The sequence below is a fragment of the Geotrypetes seraphini genome, chromosome 2, assembly GCF_902459505.1.
Source record: "Geotrypetes seraphini chromosome 2, aGeoSer1.1, whole genome shotgun sequence".
Classification (NCBI taxonomy): domain Eukaryota; kingdom Metazoa; phylum Chordata; class Amphibia; order Gymnophiona; family Dermophiidae; genus Geotrypetes; species Geotrypetes seraphini.
In genome coordinates, this window is record NC_047085.1 from 341,229,161 (window position 1) to 341,249,591 (window position 20,431).

General features: G+C 42.0%; 1 long non-coding RNA gene across 1 annotated transcript; it reads left to right on the forward strand.

The window, feature by feature from the left end:
* Positions 1–558: 558 nt before the first annotated feature.
* LOC117354234 lies at positions 559–16,484 on the forward strand. Its single transcript, XR_004538147.1, has 4 exons — positions 559–688; positions 1,319–1,368; positions 2,342–2,436; positions 16,051–16,484. It is a non-coding gene; the product is annotated as an uncharacterized LOC117354234 (long non-coding RNA).
* The last annotated feature ends 3,947 nt before the right edge of the window (positions 16,485–20,431 follow it).

Genomic DNA, 20,431 nt, shown 5'->3' on the forward strand with positions numbered 1-20,431 from the left:
GGGTGGGATCTGTAGATGCTGTAGCTGCTTATTAAATGTCTGTAATTTACCAGTAACTGAATTTTGGTAAGATTCAGTAAAGTGTGGCAGTGTTTAGTTTTAAGGTTCAGAGTTTGTGACCCTGATGATGTATATGTGAGAGTTCTGAACTTTGTACTCTGATGGTATAAAGGTTTTGTTCAGGGTCTTTGTTTGGATAATCTGGCAGAGTAGCTAAAGCTTTAAACTGTTGAGTGTTAGTTTTAATTGGAGTTCCTAATAGACTCTATACAGTAATTTTGTAGATTTTCAATGAATGAGGTGGATGTAATTCTGACAAAGTTTTGTGAAAACCTTTAAATATACTGTAATTATTAAGCTGCCTGGCTGAATTTAATATTAATTAAAGCTTGGTATGTGTTTACCTTTTACAAGAAAATTATTTCTTGTATCAGCTTGAAACTGAGGTTTGGGAGGGTTTTTTTTAGAAGGGAATATTAATTATTCTTTTTTTATTATTATTCTTTAGATAAGTAGGGAAACGGGAATTTGAAGTAGGTTTCTTTCTTTGAGTTTACAGAATAGGAGGTGCCAAAAGGAAAGAAGAATACAGAATATGAGCTCCAACAAAATAAAAGTGGAAAACTGAATTGCTAAGAGAAGTCTACCAAGAGAAGTGCACTACAGATTACAAGAGAAAGAAAAAGAAGTAAGAAAATAAAAAGGACTATACTTGCCTGATCTTTGTGAATTCTTTATCCATGGTTTCCTGCAACAAGAGAAAGAAAGCTCAAAGAATCAGTTCTTTAACAAAGAAAACTTTTAGAAATAAAAGTGTAAATCTAAGAGAAAAATAGAATGATAAAATACTTATCTGATATTGTTCTATGTTTTTAGATTTGTAATCTGGATCCAGTGAGGGTTTCTAGAGAAGAAAATCTAATCTAATCTTCTATTTCTGCGTCATACATACCTAGGCAGACTCAAGGCGACTTATAAAGAGAAGGGAAAGGAGAGAGGAATGGAGAGGAAAGGGGAGGAGAAAAAGGGGGAATATTTGGGCAGGGGGAGATCTGAGAAGTTCAAGTGTCAAAGAGGTTGGGTTTTCAGTTTTTTCTGGAATGTGGTGTAGTTGAGTTCTGTTCTGGTCGTTTCAGTGAGGTCATTCCAGGTTTTCACTCCTAGGAAGGTATATAAGAAAACTTTTAAACAATCCAATGTGTCTTCAGTGATCATTTATAATAATTTATTTTAGATTTGTTTTTCCTTGCATTGCAAAACCTATTTATTATTTTCTTGTTATTCCCTACCCTATTTTTATGTACCTTGTTCTTCTTAGGGAAGCACTGCATGAGGTATCGGCCTGACAAACGACTACAAAATTTATGGGTAAAGTATGGCAGCGTTCACCCTAGGTTACACTATTCATTGTGGATATCCTGAAAACCTGACTGGCAAAGGGGTACTCCAGAACTGACTTGAGAAACATTGGCCTAGACCTCAGAAGAAAAATATTGTCTGGGGACATTTTCCAAGTTTGAATTGTATTTTTTGTAATGTCAATATGAAAATCAATGCATTTACTGTATTTTTCGCTCCATAAGACGCACCCTAGATTTAGAGGAGGAAAACAAGAAAAAAAACATTCTGAACCAAATTGTGCATCCAGCCTCCCTCACTCCCTGCCTGGCTTTGCAACCAACCCCACACTCCTTACCAGGCTCTGCACCCTGTCCCCCCTTCCCTATCAGGCTCTGCACCTTGTCTCCTCCTTCCCTGACCTGTAACCTGCCACCCCCCTCATCTCTGTGGTCTAGGGTCAGGAGGGTTCCATCCCAGCCAACTAACAATCCTCCTCCCGGTACCCTTTAATAACATGGCCTGCCCGCCAGCTCCTTCCTTTTAAAAAACCTATGCCCGCTGGCCCTTCCTTTTAAAACACCCCCAACCCCGCAGTACCTTTTTAAATGCCCCCTGAAGCCTGGTGGTCCAGCGGAGTATGGGCCGGCAGGAGCGCGCTATCTACACTGCTGCCTGGCCCTGCCCCTCTTTCTGAATGGCTGCAGTCAATTCTCGCGAGTCCAGCGAGAACTGACACAGCCAATCAGAAAGTGGGGAGGGCCCAGGCAGCAGCACCTCCAGCATTGATTGTGACCATCCGTTCTGAATTTTAGCATTTTGAAAAAAAAAAAAATTAAAATGGTGTTTTTTAGTCCTTAAAATGCTTGGATTCCAATATTGCTAAGTATCCCATCATATAATTCTACCTTAAATGCTTATTTTTCTGTGCTTCCCAAGGCTTTTAGAACTGCCAGAATGAATATTTTAACTTTTATTCAGATCTGACCTTTCACCCTAGCAGGAAGCTTAAAAGCCACTCAGATGCAGCAGCAAGGAAAATTCAGTGCTTGAGCATGTTGAGAGGATACTGCCACTCTGTGGAGTTGCTGTCTAATTGTGAGTACTATATAACATTTTGCTTCATACTGCATTTTATCTAATGTAGGCCCTCTTATTCTAAGCTGCAGTAGAGGTTTTTACCGTGGCCCGGGGTGCTAGATGCTCCGACGTTCATAAAATTCTATGAGCGTTGGAGCAGTGTCAGAGCATTTTTACCCCCCCTCCCCCCCTTTTTTTTTTTTTTACAAAAGCATAGTGCAGTTTTTAGTGCTGGCCACAGCGGTAACAGCTCCGATGCTCACAGAATTCCTATGAGTGTCAGAGCTGTTACTGCCGTGGCTAGTGCTATAAACCGCAGTACAGTTTTGTAAAAGGAGGGGTGGGGGGTTATGCTGAAGTGCTGCTTCATATATTTCTTTAGGTAATTAGGTATTTGTGTGAGAACATAAGAATCGCTTTACTGGGTCAGACCAATGGTCCATCTAGCCCAGTAGCCCAACCTCATGGTGGCCAATCCAGGTCACTATTACCTGGCAAAAACCCAAAGAGTAGGAACATTCTATGCTACCGATCCAAGGCAAGCAATGGCTTCCCCCCTGTCTGTCTCAATAGGTATGTGCTCCCTCATTTTTCAGTATGCAGTGGTTATGTCTTGGGGAAGGGGGGGGGAAGAGAGTGGGTGGTTAGCACAGCTACGTTATGAGAATGAGAGCGAGAGTTGGAAAATTGTCTGTGTGTCCCAGTAATAATGTCATCTTTTAATCCCCAGTTTTATCAGTTATGTTTTCATTAAATTTATTGCAAACCACCTAGATGTAATGATAGGCGGTCTATCCAATAAATAATTAAACCTGAAACTTATTGCTTGCTAACTGATTAGCGGGTGCTTAGCGCGTGAGCTCCGTAGGGCCAGATTCTGTTAACAATGCCTACATTTATGGGCACCTAGACGTGTCAATCACGTGTTAGGCGTTGCTATCAGAATCGTGCCTAAATTGTAGGCACCTACAGGCATCTCAGAGGTGCCTAATGTAGGCATTTACTGGCACACTTCACAATACCTAGCAGCACCTACCACTGAAATACTGACACTACATGGCCAACTTGAAACCGAGTAGGAAAGGGGCTTTACAGAGGCAGGGGCAGGAAAGAGCTGGCTGTTATGTGAGTACTATCAAAGTATCACGATATTGCTGCTAGAGGTCATAAACCATTTTGAAGTGGCAGCATTGAAGGGACAATCAAGTGAGCATCTTTCCTGCCCTTTCTCTGCAAGACCAGCAAGGTAGATCTGTAGAGGGGGGTGGGGGGACTACATGGGTAGTGGGGGATCAATGTTGGGAGCCCTGATTTTCTTTTTTTTTGGGGGGGGAAGAAGGAGGGATGGGCATCAGAGATAGTGGGATACCCCAATGCTCTTTCAGGGGGGAGAGGGAAGGAGGGGGAACTGGAATTGGGTGAGGAGTCAGATCTGGCCAGGACCTGCATAAGTGGAATTTACTTTATTTCATTTCATTTATTTATTGTTTTCTCAGGTACTTTAGCTAGATTGTGAGCCTTCGGGACAGCTAGGGAAATCCAAAGTACCATTTTTATTTATTTTATTTTAATGTATCTTTAATCTATCTTCATTGTAAACCGCTTTGAAACTCACGGTATAGCGGTATATAAGAAATCAAATCAAATAAAAAAAAAAATCTTATGCAAGTACCTGACTGAATATTGGGTGGAACCTGCATAAGTTTTTGTGGTGATGACACCTCCAGTCTTACACAGATATTCAATGCTGATGCCTGGAAATGGCCCAACATTCAATACTGGGCTTAATTCAGCCTGCAGCTGTAAGTGGCTTAAAACCCACTAATTACATTAACTAAATATTCTCCACCACCCCCCCCACCAATCCTCTCAAACACACACATCTTTTTATATACCTATATTCTTAATAAACACTCCCCCCCTCACAAGATTACCCATGAATGTTTAGATTGCAATGAAGCACAGACCAGACAGGTGCCTGAAGGCAGGTATGCATGATGATTTGGAAATACAATCACTGTACATATTTCTGCTCCCCTGCCCTAACACTCTCTTTTTTTTTTAAATATATTTTTAGCAGTAAAAAAGGTGCTTTATAGTACTGGACTAGAACGTGGTCATTTAGCAGAATTAATTAATGTTACGTTATTGGACATATCATTTCAAGCTTCCCATCTCATAGGGAGCTGTCCAGATGTGCTGTGTGTTAATTCACGGTCATTCAACCCATTTTTCCTTACTAATGGCACTTGTCATAAATCCTTTTAAAGCCACTGACGTGAAAATGTAAGGTGCCAATCATGCATAATGTTGCTGTCATAGCTCACTAGTAGCTAATAGAGGTTCAGTGCACTTGCACACAGGGCCTTAGACTTTCACAGGTTATCGGTGGTTTCATTTCATTTATGCCTGTCAGACTAGCAGTGATCAGAGTAGATGCCTATCCCCTGAAGATTTTCTTATTTTCTCAGGAGAAATTTCAAAAGAAATTGCATCCCTAGAACAAGAGAACAGTCCTGGAGAATAGATATGTCTTATTAATATTATAAATACTGTACCTCTGAGTCAAACTGCAATCCTCAAGGGTTGCAAACCAATCTAGGATTCAGGATACCCATAATGAATATGCAAGAGATCTAGTTACATTCACTCTCTCATTTTTTTTTAATATGCTGCCTTGCATATTTATTAAAGATATCATTACCAGACTGGATTGTGGCCCTTGAGGATTGCAGTTTGACACTCCTGAGTTAAGGGCATGTAATTTTGGTGGTGATGTGGAGGGGTAATTATTCAATTGCCCATTTTACAGCTAAACTTTTTTTTTTCAATAGTTGGGTAGCATTGTTCAGCCTTTGAGAGTTTCTGGCTTCATTCAAAAATGATACACTATTAATGACACACCATTAATGTAAGAGTGTTTTTGAATGAACCACTACAGCCAAAACTCTGGATTAAACAGCCTCAAATGTTGACCCCTGCAGAAGCTGGTTTTTCCCAGTGAAACAGGTCCCCGTTGGGCTGGGCTGTGAACATTAATTGAGATAAGTGTTGACTCCTTTTGTAAAATTGCATATAGAAAAAAAGAATTTCAATGTAATACTATATGAGATGATTAATTGCCTGTAAGTGTGTATGAGGGTTTTTTTTAGAGTTGATGATAGAAATCTGGAACCAGTAAGTCTCAGATCTTTTTGAAGATTGATGATCTTGAACAGGTTTCTGAGACCTTTTTCCTCTCAACAACAAAGTATTTTCATTAAAAAAATAGCTTGCTGCAATGCTTGATTGAGTGACCAGAAATGGATAGAGGATGTGCGCTAGATGTGGTGTATTTAGATTTTAGCAAAGCCTTTGACAGTGTTCCACATAAACGTTTAATAAATAAACTGAGTGCCCTCGGGATGGGTCCCAAAGTGACAGGCTGGGTCAAGAACTGGTTGAGTGGAAGGCGACAGAGTGTAGTGATCAATGGAGATCGCTCTGAAGAAAGGAATGTTACCAGTGGTGTGCCTAAAGGTTCTGTTCTTGGGCCTGTTCTTTTTAACATTTTTATAAACAATATTGCTGAAGGGTTGTTGGGTAAGATTTGCCTCTTTGCGAATGGTACCAAAATCTGCAATACAGTAGACATGCCGGATGGTGTGAAAAACATGAAGAAAGACTTGGTGAAGCTTGAAGAATGGTCTGAAATTGGCAGCTAAAATTTAATGCTAAGAAATGCAAGGTCTTGCATATGGGCTGCAAAAACCTAAGGGAATGGTACAATTTAGGGGGTGAAGAACTATGTGCACAACAGAAGAGCGGGACTTGGGTGTGATTGTATGCAATGATCTTAAGGTGGCCAAACAGGTTGAAAAGGTGACGGCGAAAGCTAGAAGGATGCTAGGTTGCATAGGGAGAGATATGGCCAGTAGGAAAAAGGAGGTATTGATGCCCCTGTATAAGACTTTGGTGAGACCTCATTTAGAATATTGTGTACAATTCTGGAGGCCACACCTTCAAAAAGATATTAAAAGGATGGAATCGGTCCAGAGGAAGGCTACTAAAATGATATGTGGTCTTCATCATAAGGCGTATGGGGACGGACTTAAAGATCTCAATCTGTATACTTTGGAGGAAAGGCAGGAGAGGGGAGATATGATAGAGATGTTTAAATGCCAACAGTATGTAATGTAAATGTGCATGAATCGAGTCTCTTTCATTTGAAAGGAAACTCTGCGATGAGAGGGCATAGGATGAAGTTAAGAGGTGTAATCTAGAGAATGACACGGTGGCGGTTTACCCGCGGCTACTGCGTTTAGCCGTGAGTAACCCGCCAAAAACGGGGAATGAAAATTAGCAGCCTCTGCGGGGACGGGGACAAGGCCATCACCGCCCTGTGGAGCGGTGAATGGTCTTGTCACCGCAGTGAGGCATAAAGGATCGTGCGGTCCCCGCAGCCCCCACCCGCCCACCCGTATGCCGGCTCGATCGTTTAACCAGCTTCCTCTCTCCACCTCACTTTAGTTTGCCGGCTTTCTTTTTCGGCGACCAGAACGCTTTCAAAAGAGCCGCGCACGCGCGGCTGCTCAGTATTCAATCTTCTGCTCTGACCCAACCGGAAACAGGAAGTTGCAGCAGAGCAGAAGATTGAACTTTGAGCAGCCGCGCATGCGCGGCTCTTTGAAAGCGTGCCGGTCGCCGAAAAAGAAAACTGGCAAACTAAGGAGAGCTGGAGAGCAGTAGCGTACCAAGGGGGGGCGGGAGGGGTGAAAAAGGTAATGGCGCCAGGCCTTGGAGCACCAAGGCAGACCGCTTCTCCCCCCTCCCAGCCGAACCCCCACTGACCCTCCTATCTCTCCCCCCCCAAGTGAACCTTTCCGACCCTCCCAGCGAAAGCAACAAACCTCCCTCCAGTAGCGTCGGCTTTCTCCTCCCTCTGCCGTATCACTGATGACGTCATCAGTGATGCGGCAGAGGGAGGAGAAAGCCGCGAAGGAGGTTTGCTGCTCTCGCTGGGAGGGTCGGAAAGGTTCACGGGGGGGGGAGATAGGAGGGTCAGCGGGGGTTTGGCTGGGAGGGGGGAGAAGCGGTCTGCCTCGGTGCTCCATTACCTTCTTCGGGCAGCAGCAGCAGCGTTTACAATTCGCTGCTGTTGCCGGCTTCAGGCCTTGTTCTCTGCTGGGTCCTACCTACTTCCTGTTTTCATGAAGACAGGACCTGACAGAGAGGAAGGCCTGAAGCGGGCAACAGCAGTGAATTGTGAATGCTGCTGCTGCCCGATGAAGTTCAGGACATCAGGACATCGGGGAAGGTTCAGGGAGAAATTGGCTGCTGGCTTGGGGGTGAGGGTAGGGAAAGAATCGTGGAAGTGTAGAAATTGGCACGATGGCTTTGTGGGGGCTAGGGGGAGAGAGAAAGAAAGGAAAAAATAAAGAGGGGGGCAGGGGGAGAGAGAAAGAAAGGCAGAAATAAAGAGGGGGGCCAGAGGGAGAGAGAAAGAAAGGCAGGAATAAAGAGGGGGTCAAGGGGGAGAGAAAGAAAGGCAGAAAGAAAGAGGAGGGCTAGGGGGAGAGAGAAATAAAGAGGGAGGCCAGGGGGAGAGAGAAAGAAAGGCAGAAATAAAGAGGGGGGCCAGGGGGAGAGAGAAAGAAAGGCAGAAATAAAGAGGGGAGCCAGGGGGAGAGAGAAAGAAAGAGGGGGGGGGGGCAGGAGAAGAAAGAAGAAGAACCAGAAGAAGGACTAGAAACTCATGAAATCACCAGACAAAAAGGTAGGAAAAATGATTTTATTTTCAACTTAGTGATCAAAATGTGTCCGTTTTGAGAATTTATTTCTGCTGTCTATATTTTGCACTATGGCCCCCTTTTACTAAAACGCAATAGCAGTTTTTAGCGCAGGGAGCCTATGAGCATCGAGAGCAGCATGGGGCATTCAGCGCAGCTCCCTTCGCTAAAAACCGCTATCGCAGTTTAGTAAAAAGGGAGGGGGAATATTTGTCTATTTTTGTATAGTTGTTACTGAGGTGACATTGCATAAAGTCATCTGCTTTGACCTCTTTGAAAACCCGTGGAATATAAATGATAATTAACATTTTCTCTGCGTACAGCGTGCTTTGTGTTTTTAAAATTTTATTGTTGGTAGATCATTTTGACTTGGCCACAAAGGTAAGGGGGAGGGAGGGAGGGGAGCTGCTGAAAGACATCTAGTAATCCTTGCAGGCTTGACTGTGCAGGGAATTATTTTTGTAAAATCATGTTTTGTTATGTGACTGGCATTATCTAGACTTTAATTTCTATGAATGAATAGAATGAAAATGATATAAAATTACTTGCTTGCGGGGACCGCGTGTTTCGGCTCACACAAGGAAGGAGCGGGTGAAAGGGGAAAAGTTTCTCTTCCTTGGAAATAGATTCTGAAGTGACCTCATCAAAGAAGACCAGCACCAAATGTACAAGAAATCCCTTAAACAATGTCAAAAGAACAATGTCAAAATAGAAAACTGCTACTGCCTTGAGACTCCATTATTGAAGGAATCAACTTGAAATCACAGAAGAGACAGGAAAAGGTTAAATGCCTCATGGAATCCTCAGGTACAAAACACAAACCAAATTGTGAATGAAATCAGAGCAGTAAGAATTATAAAATTGATGTCATTATCCATCTAGAAAAAAAGGCGTACTAGAAATAATGCCTCAGCAATACAATTTTCAGAAGTTCTATTTGCTCATGGTAAGGGAGAATAGAGACTGCTAGTGATGGTGGGGACACAGTCTCTGTCTCCATCACCTCTTCTGAGAGACAGTTTCATGCATCTACCACCCTTTCTGTAAAAAAGTATTTAGATTACACTAGAGAATGACACGGGGAAAAAATCTGTCCCCGTCACTGCACCGTCCCCAGCCCACCATCTTCTGCACCGCCCCGATAGAAGATATGAAAGAAGGGTGGTAGAAAGGAACAGATGGTAAAGGAGGGAGGGAAGGGTGGTGGTGGAAAGGAATAGAACAGACATTGAAAGAGGATAGAGAGGAACAGACCCTGAAAGGAAATGTGGAAGGCAGAGTGGGGAGAAGACGCTGGAAGGGAAGAAGACAGATGCCAGACTATGGGGGAGCGGAGGGAAGAAGATGGGTGCTAGACGGTGACGGGGCGGTGAATGGGATGGCAGTGGCGGTGACGGGGTGGTGAAAGGGATGGCGGTGATGGTGACGGGGCGGTGAAGGGAACGGCGGTGACGGGGCGGTGCAGAGGATGGTGGGCTGGGGACGGTGCAGTGACGGGGACAGATTTTTTCCCCGTGTCATTCTCTAGTGTAATCTAAATACTTTTTTACAGAAAGGGTGGTAGATGCATGAAACTGTCTCTCAGAAGAGGTGATGGAGACAGAGACTGTGTCTGAATTCAAAAGGGCCTGGGATAGGCACATGGGATTTCTCAGAAAGAGAAAGAGATAATGGTTACTGAGGATGGGCAGACTAGATGGGCCATTTGACCGTTATCTGCTATCATGTTTCTATGTTTTGATATTGTGATTGAGAATTTGAGTGACTTCAGTCTCCATTGTGTGGTTAAGGTAGCTGTACTCAAATATAGGCACCCAAATTAAGGCATAATATATATATGTATAGAAAATGGTGTTGCATGGTTAAGTTCATAGTACTCATGCATAGTATATTGTATTATAACTGCATGTTTATTTTATTATATATTTATTTTTAGTATTTATATACTACTTATAACATAAGAGATGTACATTCAAGTACTCAAGCATTTTTCCCTATCTGTCCTGGCAGGCTCACACTCTATCTAATGTACCTGGGACAATAAGTGACATTAAAAAAAAAAAAAGTATATAATTAGAGAGAAGGTCAAATTCTTTCCAAAAATACCTCTCCTTTGTATTTTATATATGTAAATTTTGGCAGTGAGAAGTGGCTATAAAATATTTTTTCCCCACTGTTTTTCAAAAGGGGAAGGAGCCTCAGATCTCCACGCATTGTGAAGTGTGTTAAATGAACAACTGCACTAGAAAGGGAAAACTCCTCACTGGCTCCACCCCCTCCTGTCTAATATCATTGTTTAGTTCTAACTCACACTTTAGTATGTTAATGTATACCTTTCTTCTTCAAAACTTTTGCAGTCAATAACAAAAGGAAAATGCAAAGAACTTAGCTTAGGCAGGATTCGAGTTGAATTGCAGGTAGTGTATTAATTCCCCCGCTGTGTTTACCGGTCCACTTATTGCCGACGGAAGCTAGCTGGCGTTTCACTATATGGCTGTGTCAGGGCATTGGACTGCTGTAAAAGAGAACCAGAACCAGTGGAATCAGTGTAAAGCAGGGAAAAGAATATACCGCCTCCTCTAGTCCTCCAGCTTACCTCAGCGCTATCTCTCATGCTCATAGGGAAAGATGGCCACCGCTACAAACTGCCTGCTTGAATAGTATCAGACGTTGCAGCAGGTGTCAATTCCAGAATTTAATGTGGTTGCCCAGGTAATAATGTCTGTTACCGCTTCCACACTAAGAAAGATGGAAAAGCTTAAAATATTTCAAAATGTAAATGTCCCACTGCAAAATTTCCTCACCAGCTGATACAGCCCCTGGCAGATACCGCTCAATCAGTCTCCATACACAAACCACCCCCAAGACATAGTCCACAGCAGAGTCTCAATCCGGAAAGGAACTTTTCCAATTAGCACACCAGAAAATTAAAAAGGGAGGATCTTGTTAGATGTAAATGCAGTTCTATTGGTGGGTTTTCATTAGTTTCTCCAACTCTCCTTCAAGCTGCTCTTGGTAAGGTTTAAATCTCAGGATAAAACAAAGTTCATATTAAACAATGAAAGGATGAAAAACCATTTAAAATCTCACCCAAACATAGCTTAGAAAATAATATGAAATCACTTAACTTTAAAGGCAACTGATTCACTAACTGTCACCAACTGTCTGATCACCCCAGTTAGGTTTCCATACGTTGTTTCTCTTGATCATTAAAATCCTCAAGTTTCTTTGGATCCCGAAATTGAATTGTACTATTATTTAATGTAACCTTCATAACTGCGGGGTAAAATAATCCATATCTTGCTCCTACCTCCCTGAGCCTTCCCTGCAGATCCAAAAACTGTTTACTGACAGTAGCAGTCTGCCTGGCAAAATCTGGAAAGAAATGAAGCTTTTTATTCTTCCACATCACTGACTTTTTCTTCTTAGCTGCCTCAAAAAAATCTGCATTGCATGTTTAAATTGCAATACTTTGATTAATATTGGTCTTGGCCTCTTCCTATTGCTTTGGATCTTAAAAGGCACCCTGTATGCTCTTTCAATTTCAAACTGTTCTTCAGAGGAGCTCATGAGTGGGGAACAGGCCGAAAAATTGGAGCACATAGAGGTAAGTAAGGAGGATGTCCTCAAACAGATAGACAGGTTAAAATGCGGTAAATCACCGGGCCCGGACGGGATCCACCCAAGGGTTCTGAAGGAACTAAGACAAGAAATAGCGGGCACAATCCAGCATGTTTGCAACCTATCCTTGAAAACTGGTGAGGTATCAGAGGACTGGAAATTGGCGAATGTCACACCTATCTTCAAGAAGGGATCGAGGGGTGACCCCGGGAACTACAGGCCGGTGAGCCTGACTTCAATTATAGGGAAGATGGTGGAAGCTATGATCAAGGACGGCATTTGCGAGCACATCGAGAGGAATGGCCTACTGAGAACAAGCCAGCAAGGATTCTGTAAGGGAAGGTCGTGCCTAACGAACCTTCTGTACTTCTTTGAGGAAATAAGCAGTTGGGTGGACAATGGGGAACCCATAGACATCATTTACCTCGATTTTCAAAAGGCTTTCGACAAGGTGCCACATGAAAGGCTGCTTAGGAAGCTGTGGAACCACGGGGTGGGAGGGGATGTGCACAGATGGATCAAGCACTGGTTGTCGGGTAGACTGCAGAGGGTCGGAGTGAAGGGCCAATATTCTGACTGGCGGGGAGTCACGAGCGGCGTGCCACAGGGATCGGTGCTGGGGCCGTTACTCTTCAACATATTTATCAATGACCTGGAAAAGGAGGCAAATTGCGAGGTTATAAAATTTGCAGACGATACCAAACTGTGCGGTAGAGTTAGGTCCAGGGAGGAGTGTGAGGACCTGCAAAGGGACCTGGACAAGCTGGAAGACTGGGCAAACAAATGGCAAATGCGCTTTAACGTGGAAAAATGCAAGGTCATGCATATAGGGAAAAAGAACCCGTTGTTCAACTACAAATTGGGGGGGGCATTGTTGGGAGACAGCAGACTTGAGAGACAGGGGAGATATGATAGAGACCTTCAAGATCATGAGGGGCATAGAGAGGGTGGATAGGGACAGATTCTTCAGACTGAAGGGGACAACAAGTACGAGGGGGCATTCGGAGAAACTGAAGGGAGATAGGTTCAAAACAAATGCAAGGAAGTTTTTTTTTCACCCAAAGGGTCGTGGACACTTGGAATGCGCTACCGGAGGAAGTGATCAGGCAGAGTACGGTACAGGGATTCAAACAGGGATTGGACAGATTCCTGAGGGATAAAGGGATCGTGGGATACTGAGGGAGGAGCTGGGATGTAACACAAGTATAGAAAGCTAACCAGGTAATAAGTATAGAAACCCAACAGGTCGTGCATGTGCAAGACCGGAGGGTTAGGACTACGATGGGAAGATAGGACTTCAATGAGAAACCAAGGTGGCAAGGGAGCCCCTTCTGGTGATTCAGACAGGTTGTGACCTGTTTGGGCCGCCGCGGGAGCGGACTGCCGGGCAGGATGGACCTATGGTCTGACCCGGCGGAGGCACTGCTTATGTTCTTATGTTCTTAAATTATATGGATAAGACTTCAGGAATAAAAGAGGTAAGGTATGAAACAGGATTCCTTCCTTCCCATCCCTCCAGTATCCTGATAATTCGGACATTGGCCCTTTTATTTCTGTTCTCCATATCTTCCAGCTGGGAAGACATCTGAGCAATAATTTTTTGGTCCAATTTGCTCTGGGTAGTCACCTCTTCCACTGCTGTCATTCTCTGCTCCAGCTGATCCACTGCCATTTGTAGGGAGAGATTTGTCACTTCACCTTGAAGTCTATTTATTTTTGAAGTTGTCCCCTTTACCATTTCCTTTATGATCTGGAGATCAGCTACTACTTGCTCAATTAGTTCATAAGAATCCTTTGGCAAAGGAGCCTTAGATGGTGTGAGAGGATCAGATTTAGGCCTTTTGGCATTTCCACTTGAAGTACCAGCAGTGTCTCCCTTGCTTTGTTTCCCAGAAGCCATATTCAGCTTTAGTTAGACAATATTTCAGTTAAAAGGATGTAATTCAATCCTACAGAATGTTCATACGAGTGAGGCAAGGAGGAGCAGTGTGATCAAGCTGCCATCTCCCTCGTGGCCAAGCTTCCGGAATCCAATGATTGTTTTCGTAAACAACATATAGCCCTTGTATTATTAGCTTTTTATCATGCCTTTAATATGTGTAACTTTCTGGTCTCTAAGAAATTTTTGGTTTCACTTGTAAGCATTATTGTTATTATTTTGACATTGCTGCCATTTGTATGGTTATCTCTTCACATAAAAATTAAAAATACTGGCATCAGCTTGCCTATTTCATCAAGCACTTGGACTCCATTACTGTATTTACCTGGAAACAACATCTATACATTCTGAGGAAAATGATTTAGGCAAATTGACATATAAGCAATTGTATAAAACTGTCAAGAAGGATTTGGCTAACAAAGAAGCTACCAAATATGTTCATTTTCCATTACGGTAACATTCCTCACGAGTGTGCCAGGTAAAACTCAAGCTGTGAATTCAGTGCTTGGGGACATCAAATATCTCTGCAATTTGCTTAGTTTTGTACCATGAGGACATGATTCACTTACCAGATATAGCTCGAGATCTCTTTATCAGTGAATTCCATATAGAATCACCAGGCAGCCTCACTTAGATATCAGGGGGATTCAGCATAAGTTTGTGACTCTATAGGGCAGTGATTCCCAACCCTGTCCTGGAGGAACACCAGGCCAATCGGGTTTTCAGGCTAGCCCTAATGAATATGCATGAGAGAGATTTGCATATGATGGAAGTGATAGGCATGCAAATTTGCTTCATGCATATTCATTAGGGCTAGCCTGAAAACCCAATTGGCCTGGTGTTCCTCCAGGACAGGGTTGGGAACCACTGCTATAGGGGGTTGTATCAGGGTATCCAAGCTAAAAGGGATGCTGATTATACTAACTGGCCATTGCTGGTTAGGATGTTATATAGTGACTACGATATGCGAGCCTTTCTGTTTGCTAATAAAGCAGTGGTCCTTGTTTATCTAAAACCTGCCCAGATTAATGAAAACATCTGGAAGATTGCTTATTGTATCAAGAGTGTGATGATACGTTAAATTATGGTTACCATATGGCTCTAGAAAAAGGAGGACAGATTGAGACATCTGGGTTTTACTTCTACTGAAAGCAATGGAAGTAAGGAGGACATATAGAGACATCTGGGCATTACTTCTATTGAAACCAATAGAAGTAAAACCCAGATGTCTCAATCCGTCCTCCTTTTTCTGGAGCCATATGGTAACCCTATGTTAAATGCATATAGTAAATCCTTTCAGCGACAGATTTCTGACTCCTCGTACCACCTCAAGGATGCTCCGTTCACCTCAGCAATCTCTCCTTGCAATCCCATCCATGTGCCAAATTGTGTATGATACTCCATATAAAACCATTTTCTCCATTGTTGCTCCCTTACTGTGGAACTCCCTTCCTATTAATCTGAGAGAAGAACACTGTCTGTCTAAATCAGACATGGGCAACTCCAGTCCTCGCGGGCCGGAATCCAATCAGGTTTTCAGGATTTCCCCAATGAATATGCATTGAAAGCAGTGTATGCCGATAGATCTCATGCATATTCAATGGGGAAATCCTGAAAACCCGATTGGATTCCGGCCCTCAGGGACCGGAGTTGCTCATGTCTGGTCTAAATTCAAATCAGGCCTAAAAACGTTTCTGTTTCAAGAAGTATTCATTATTGAAAGTATGTTTTCAGCCCATGATTAACACTGTCAGCAGAGTTTTTGCTGCTGCCCCTTCTAGTTCCTTTCCTACTCTTTTAGTCCTTCCCCCCTCCCAAAATTTAAATGATGTATCCTCTTCCTGTTCTTCCTTATGTATCCATCTTTACCCTTTAGTATGTCCTTTTTATTTGTCTCCATTTTGATTTTTATATTATGTTATTACCTTTGAAGCATTTGTACAAATGTTTTCATTTTATATAAACCGCCTAGGTACTTAAGCGGTATATCAAATACAATAAACTTGAACTTTCTGATACATGGATGTCACTTTCTTTTTCAAAACGTTGTCAAAATAGGTGTTTGTTACATAATTTTATTTTTAGCATATAGAAGTGGTCTCTTCTGAAGGCTTTGCACGTTACAGTTGTGAAAAAAGCCATTGTGTACATACTTTCTGCTTTTCAACTGAAGCTTTTATCCTTACCTTAACTAAACAGATATATATTTTGCATACGTGTTGTAGAAGAATAAAAGTAAAAGCAGCAACATGATTCCGTGTGTCTGATTTCTGTGGAAATTAAATGGACTGTGTTATTTTGCAGAAAGCATTTTCAGAGTCCCTCAGCAACCAGTGAATGGCGAATAGTGCCACCTTTTGACAGGATGCCATGATGCCTGGCTATCAGAGATACCGTCAAACAAATGGAAGTTGCAGAAAAGCACATATTTGAATGCTAGTTTTTACATAATATAGTGATTCAGGAACATAATGGAAAAAGATGGACTATTGTACAATATGGAAATCTGAGAATAGTTCTGCTATAGTCATTTTAAATGTGCTCTTTGGATATAAAAATATTAAAATTTACATAGTAAGCAAATCTTGTGCTACTTTTAATACTGAGATAGGCAAAAATATGCCATACCAAAGAAAAATTTTGTATCGTGCAAAAGATCAAAAGAACCAATGAAAATAAAACAACAAAATTACCCTCCCCCACTTTACAAAACTGTAACACGTTTTTTAGTGTCGGCTGCGATGGTAACAGCTCTGACGCTCATAGAATATCTATGAGCATTGGAGCTGTTGCCGGCCGTGGCTGCCGCTAAAAGCCGTACTACAGTTTTGTAAAAGGCGGGGGTGGGGTAAACAATAGTTAGACTTATGTTAAGGATTTTATTGGTTTCCTTGCATTAAATAACTGTAGACCTAATAACTGTTGCTATGTATGCTTGCTGTTACATTGTTAATGTTCCTTATTAACATATTAAAGTTAATTGCAACCCAACATTATGGAGGCAGTTCTGCTTTTTTTCCCTCCCAAATAATGGTAATGTACCATGCAAATATTTTTGAAAGCACAAAAATCACTGGGCGGTCACACTACAAAGTTTGTAAATTAACCGTATTTAAAGATAATCTCATTCTTTCAGCACATAAATATAGATAGTAACAGGAAATAAAGCTGTAAAATTTAATGTTAAAATTCCAAGCAGTTGCTGAGGAAACAGCAAAAAAAACTCTAGGGGGTTACTTTTTTTTTGCCTTCCACTGTAGATATAGATATATACCCCCCTCTTTTTAATAATAATAACTTTACTAAACTGTGATAGCGATTATTAGTTTAGGGAGTTGCGCTTGGCGATCCAACAGCTCAGCCTACCCTGTAAGCCTCCTCTAACCATACCTTTACTAGCCAGGGCTTCACCCCTTAGATATTGTCTCATGACCCCCATTGTGCATCCCCAGAGGCCAAATCTGGTCCAGATGGGTTGGGTCTCGGGGATGGGGGTGTGTGGGTGGAATTCTCTGTAGCCCGGGATATCGGACCATGGCTTTGCACAGCCCAGTGCTCCCAGACAATAAAATAACCCTGACAAAGAGCTGAATAGCACATTGCTCTGAATAGTGTATCTTCTCAAATTGGAATTTGAATTTTGGTTTGTCCTTTACCAGTGTGGGATGCCTGATGCAGGTTATTTAGCCAAAATGCGGCCCTTGTCAAGTTCATGATCCTCTACATGTATTTATGAGCTTATGATCTGCTACAGACAAATGTTCATATAGATTTCATACTTGGTTTCTAATAAAGTGGGTTTGAAGACTAGGCTCTCTTCTACTGAACCTTGTGACTGAAATAACACCATACTATTTTTGTACCTGCAGCATTAGAGCTGATTAAGTCACAGTAAGGGCCATTTCCTGTGACTTAAAGCCCTAACCCTGCTTGATGAATTTCCCCCCTTAGTCTCATGTTTTTCCTTTCTTAGGCATGATTCAAGGAAAGAAATAATTCTATATGCTGTGTAATATATAGGGATTTTACTATTGTTGCACACTAAATTGCACAAACCATACCACACAGATTTAGATTAGAGACAGCAGACACTGCTATAGAGTCAGTCATTTTACAATCAGACAGAATGAGCCAGATACGTTTACAAGTAAAATGACTGTCACACCTATGATATGTGCACTGCCTTCCCTTGTGTCTGAGCCCTATTTCTGCCATACTCTTTTCAATTTATTTTCTGTCAGGTTTTGCACTATGGAATTTGTGTGCTCTGCAATCTGCACCACAGAGCCTGACTTTATGCTGACACATAAACTTAATCAGGGTCAAGCCTCTATGTACCTGAGCCCTGTGTGTGCTCTTTGTTTTCTTTCTATCTCAAAAATTTTACCACTTTACTTTCTGAGCCTAGCAAATCCTTCTCTTCCTTTGAAATCCAAGAGACATGGTGCTGCTTTTGGATCCATGATGATATCATTAGCCATGGGCACTGGAAGAAATGAGACTGGGATAGGGTTTTCATGCTTGTCAAAAAGTGTCATCTATATCAGTGTTTCTCAACCTGCAGTACGCGTACCCCAGGGGGTATGGGGGCTGCCTATTGGGGGTACACGGGCTAGCCGCCACCTGGGATCTCTCCCTACCTGCCCCCACCCCCGCTGAAGCCACCGCCACTGATTTCTCCCTGCCGCACCACTGAAGCCGATCTTACCACCTGACATGCTCCATTTCCACTCCCTCACCTCCGCTGCCGCTGCAGCAGCAACAACAGGGGTGGGATAGGCCAGGCATATGCAGCGACTGCACACAGCCAGCCCACAAGCCTTCCTCCCGACATCAATTCTGACATCAGAGAGAAGGTTCCGGCAAGCCAATCGCTGTCTAGCTGGCCCGGAACCTAGTCTCCGACATCAGAATTGATGTAAGGGGAGGGGAAGACATGTGGGCTGGATGCATGCAGTTGCTGCACATGCCTTGCCTGGCCTTGTTGCGGCTGCTGTGGCAGCAGGGGGGAATGGAGCATGTCGGATGGCAGGGTCAGCTTTGGGGGCAGGGAGGCAGGGAGAAATTGGCAGCGGTGGCTTCAGTGGGGGGAGGGCACGCAGGAAGAGAGGAAGAAAAAGTTGGGGAGAATGGAGTATGTCGGATGGCAGGATTTACTTAGGGAGTGGGGTGGGAAAGCAGAGAGAAATCAGTGGCGGTGGCTTCAGTGGTGGGGGGGGGGGCAGGCAGGGCGAGAGAGGAAGAAAAAGTTGGATTCATGGAGGGACAGAGAGAGATGTTGATTGGGGAATGGAATGAGGTCTAGAAAAGATGAAGCATGCAGGAGGCAGAAAGAAATATTGGATGCACAGTCAGAAGGAAGTACAACCAGAGACTCATGAAATCACCAGACAACAGTGGTAGGAAAAATGGTTTTCTTTTCTTTTTTTTTTTTTTTACATCTTTATTGATTTTAAAACTTTAATGGTGCAATACAAATTATAAGTCTTACAAACTACATGAAATCACACTATTAACTATACAATTGATATATTAAACAATCATTTCATCCCCTTCTTGTCTTAATTAATAAAGCAATAATACATATGATATGAATTCACTATTATAATGAAATAATTTATCTCATTAAAATACATGTCCCTCCCCCTCCCTGGATGTGCACGGACTCTAATAAAAAAAGAAAGAAACATAACCTTAATTATAATGCAATAAAATTAGTCAATGGACTCCATACATCATTAAAGGACTTATTATTCCCACAACGTTCCGCCATCATCCTTTCATACTTATATGTAGTACACACAGTTACCCTCCAAAAAGTAAAATTAATCCTATCATGGTTTTTCCAATTATGAATAATCAATTAAACCCCTATTCCTGTCAATATCATGAAAAGGCTACTTTTATATTTATCTAAAGTAGATTTAACATAAGGTAGTGTACCACATATTATCGCCTCATATGACAAGGGGATAGATGATTCAAGAATGAGATTAATTTGTCTCCAAATTGACTTCCAGAAACCAAGTATCAATGGACAAAAATATAATAGATGATCCAGTCCCTATATTAATATGACAATGCCAGCATCTATTAGATTTAGAATTATCTATTTTTGTAATCGAACTGGGGACCAGAAAATCCTATGTAATAAAAATAACCATGTTTGTCTCATAGATGCTGACGCTGTACATCTTAATCTCCAAGTCCAAATTCGTGGCCAACTAGATACAGAAATATACTGTTTTATCTCGATGCTCCAAATATCTCTAAGACTATTTTTTGGCTTCTTATTTAAAAATCCAGAAATCAATTTGTACCACTGGGCGGCCTGATATCCTATTAGATCTGTCTGGTAGCATAGGATCTGCAAGCTGAAATAAGTTTTTAAATCTTTCCATTCAGGGAACCCACTCTGATTTTATTTTCAATTTAGTGATCAAAATGTGTCAGTTTTGAGAATTTATATCTGTTGTCTATATTTTGCTTTATATTTGTCTATTTTTCCTATAGTTGCTACTGACTACATATTTTAAAGTCATCTGCCTTGACCTCTTTGAAAAAAAAACCCCAAATATAAATTATAATTAACATTTTCTCTACGTACAGTCTGCTTTGTGTTTTCTTTTTTTAAAAATATTGTCATTACCATTATGTATTAATAAGATTTTATTGTGTGTATATG